This window comes from Procambarus clarkii, unplaced genomic scaffold (assembly GCF_040958095.1).
Source record: "Procambarus clarkii isolate CNS0578487 unplaced genomic scaffold, FALCON_Pclarkii_2.0 HiC_scaffold_2145, whole genome shotgun sequence".
In the NCBI taxonomy this organism is placed as follows: domain Eukaryota; kingdom Metazoa; phylum Arthropoda; class Malacostraca; order Decapoda; family Cambaridae; genus Procambarus; species Procambarus clarkii.
The window spans coordinates 1-3,996 of record NW_027191157.1 but is presented as its reverse complement, the minus strand read 5'-3'; the positions used below and the strand labels follow the sequence as shown (position 1 = coordinate 3,996).

The following is a 3,996-nucleotide window of genomic DNA, read 5'->3' as shown; positions in this document are numbered from 1 at the left end:
ACGGCCAGCTTGAATGATCCACTAGCTCCACTTCCCTTGGTCTGAACAAGAATGCCGTCAGCCACTGCTTTCTTGAGAAATCTTCGGATGTAAATGGCGATCTTGGCAGCCTCGACTTTGTTGTTGGCAACAACGTACTTCTTGATTGCTTGTAGAGACGAGCCCTTACGGTCTTTGAGTGCTGCGACCGCGGCTAGAACCATTTGACTAGTTTTCGGGTGAGCAACCTGGACGCGAGGTTTCCTGGTGGTGGCCACCACAGCAGCAGCAGCCGCAGCCTTCTTGGTAGGCTTTGCTTCTACCATGATGATGATGAGATAACCAAGGTGATGAGAGACGCTCAGACAGTCACGGGGGAATGATGCTGCCGCCGCTTGAGCCGAACCTATTTATGTGCCGGCACGGTACAGAAGCTGCAACCTGGCAACTCGTCCACCAATCACGACGGTTGGTTTTACGGCTCCGAAACCTGGATCCCATATCTTCTCTAAAATAGAAGCATTTGTTCATGTTCTTTGTAAAAGTATCATAAAGCAGGACAGATGAGACAAATATCATAAAAACTGAAGAGCAGATGAGCACACACATGTTTGTATTACAAAAGAAAATCCACAAATTCATTAGAAATTGGCAGGGCAGGCTGAGGAAGTAGGTAGATGTAAAATGTCTGTAAATGGCGAAAGAACATAAACCCAAGACTGAATAAACGATGTTAAATATCCATGCCAAGGAGACAAAAATATGTTAGGATACAATTACCATTAAGACACCACAAGCAGGTCCGTATCCTGCCGCGATGACTTAAAAGAGTTGGTTATTAGCCACAATGTGTAGGCAGTCTCATGCCAACGGCCATACCACGTTGAGAACACCGCTTCTCGTCCGATCAGCGAAGTTAAGCAACGTTGGGTTTGGTTAGTACTTGGATGGGTGACCGCCTGGGAACACCAAATGCTGTTGGCAATAATGTTTTTTGTTTTGTTTTGTTTTGTTTCGTTTGTTTTTGTTTGAATGGCTGGCTCCACGGGAAATTCACGGAGTTGTGTGGAATAAGGCCTGGTAAAATGAATTAATATGTATGTCATGTTTAAAACAAACTCGCTTAATATAGATATTGTGTGAGGCTTTATACAAAAACAAACAACCAAAACAAAACATGTTGTATATATATATAGCTTAATCCGGGTTTGAACTCGCAACTCCAAGAATACGCATCACTTATATACACTTTACCACTGGACCACTGCTGCAGGACACAAGCTTGATGCTGAGGTATCAATTTAATGACGTAAATGCCATTTCCACAAATAAATGATAATTAAAAAGTATTTGTATGTACAAATCTTTTCTGTTTAAAAGGCTACAATATCAGTTACTGATATAATTTGTGTTAATGTTTCTATACCCACAAGAAGGCATATTTTTGCTTATATGTAAAGGGTACGGAGAACGAATCCACAGACCATCATTCCCCTCCCCTTCCCTCCCCCCCCCCCCCCCAACTCCCACCTACTACCACCACCACCACCACCACCAATCACCACCAATCACCACCAATCACCACCAATCACCACCAATCACCACCACCACATCTAACCGAAAACCCCCTAACACATCAACCCTCCCCCCAATCAACAGGCGAAATAATAACCCTCAAATGCCTGCCTGCCTGCCTGCCTGCAAGCCAATACTAACGGTCTTCTCAGAAAGAAAATCTCTTTGTATCTGTATTACTTGATGAAATGTATGATTCTAATAATGAAAATAAATTTTGATGTCGGTTGTATGAGCATAATGACCAATATGCACATGATATGAATGAATTAAATAGTGTAGTTTTAAGTAATTAGGTTGTAGACACATTAAGCGGATATGATATTTGACGCGTCCAGAACTGGTGATTTTTGGTTTAGTTTTAAATGCACCACCACCACCACCACCACCATTGCTTCCCCAGAGCCTAATTAAGGACCGGTAAAAGGAGTCAATATGTATGTCATCTATAAAACCAAAGAATGAATAAAAAAACACACACACAAACCTACATAATAGTATTAGGAAGATTGTATGGCAAAAAAAAAAAGTATTATTCCCATTGGGTCGTTTGAACTCGCGACTTCCAAAATACCAGCCACACACCTTACCACCCAGCCACCATAGAGTTGGTATAATTGTGCAACTTTAGTTATAAAAGTAAAGTTCTTATTGTCTCAAATCTTATTGTCTGTTCTATGAAAAGGCATGATGTAAATTATGTATTTTTTGAATGATTGAATTGTAGGCACATTAAGCGGATTCGATATTTGATATATCCAGAAAAGGTGATTTCTGTTCAGTTTTAAAATGCATCACCGTTAACGCTAAAGGACTGGTAAAACGACTCGATGTTTGTCATTTTTAAAATAAACACTAAAACTAGGCCCTTAACATATATAATGTTTGAATATAAATTGAATGCATATAAATACAAAGTGGGAGTGGCTGGCTGGCTGGCTGGCTGGCTGGCTGGCTGGCTGGCTGGCTGGCCTGCCTGCCTGCCTGCCTGCCTGCCTGCCTGCCTGCCTGCCTGGCTGGCTGGCTGGCTGGCTGGCTGGCTGGCTGGCTGGCTGGCTGGCTGGCTGGCTGGCTGGCTGGCTGGCTGGCTGGCTGGCTGCCTGCCTGCCTGCCTGCCCGCCCGCCCGCCCGCCCGCCCGCCCGCCTGCTTGCCTTGCCTTGCCTTGCCTTGCCTTGCCTGTCCTGTCCTGTTATTGCCTTGCCTTGCCTTGCCTTGCCTTGCCTTGCCTTGCCTTGCCCTGCCCTGCCCTGCCTTGGCTGCAGCTGGCTGGCTGGCCGTAAATCAACTCTTAACAACACCATACCACACCACACCATCACTCATCACCCATCACCCACCACCGGCCCCAGTCTCCCAGCCTCTCTTATATACCCGAGCAGGCCCTTTAAATTATTTGAATTGTTGCACTTCGGCCAATGGCAGGCACGATCGCTGCTGCTCAAACATATTCTGGTTCACAAGTATTATAATATATTATATTATATTATATTATATATATTATATATATATATATATATATATATATATATATATATATATATATATATATATATAATATATATATATATATATATATTCATGAAACACATTAAAACCTTGATCATTTATTCATTCATTACGTCTAGTGAAGAATTGCTTTTGTTCATTTGTATGATTAAAAATTAATATAATATGAATTCCTCGCTTAAAGTAAAATATAAAATATATATTGGATTTATATGATTGGTTAATATTCCAAGTGATGCTGAATATCCCCTATAATTTTGTTTTGTTTGTTTGTTATGTACACATTCCAAATGAAATCAATATAAATGTTATTATTAATGTTTGAAAGTTGATTGTCTACTTGAATCTCTCTATTAAAGTGTGTGTGGCTCCGGATGGAGCCTGGTTATGGTATTTGTCGTGGTGGGTGGCAGAAGTGCTTACTTCTTCTCTGTCTTCTTTGGCAAAAGAACTGCCTGAATGTTTGGAAGAACACCTCCCTGTGCAATGGTTACGCCAGACAGAAGTTTGTTGAGTTCTTCGTCGTTGCGGATGGCCAACTGCAAGTGACGTGGGATGATACGGGTCTTCTTGTTGTCACGTGCGGCATTACCGGCGAGCTCCAGAACTTCGGCAGCGAGGTATTCCATGACGGCTGCCAGGTAGACAGGAGCGCCAGCACCGACGCGTTCGGCGTAGTTGCCCTTACGCAGCAGACGGTGAATTCTGCCCACGGGGAACTGAAGTCCGGCCCTGCTGGAGCGAGACTTTGACTTGCCCTTCACTTTGCCTCCCTTGCCGCGTCCTGACATTGCTGCTGCTGTTGTGGGTTTGTGGTGTTTTATGCCGCCCCGCAGATCGAGCTTCGTGTTATATACCCCGCTCAGGATCAAGGGAGCCCGCCACTGACCAATCAGCGCGCTCCGCCACGCGACCCGCTCTGAGCTGAGTCGCGA

General features: G+C 43.8%; 1 non-coding gene across 1 annotated transcript; it reads left to right on the top strand.

The window, feature by feature from the left end:
* The first annotated feature begins 844 nt into the window (after positions 1-844).
* Positions 845-963, top strand: LOC138362618 (5S ribosomal RNA). Its single transcript, XR_011227826.1, has one exon. It is a non-coding gene; the product is annotated as a 5S ribosomal RNA (ribosomal RNA).
* The last annotated feature ends 3,033 nt before the right edge of the window (positions 964-3,996 follow it).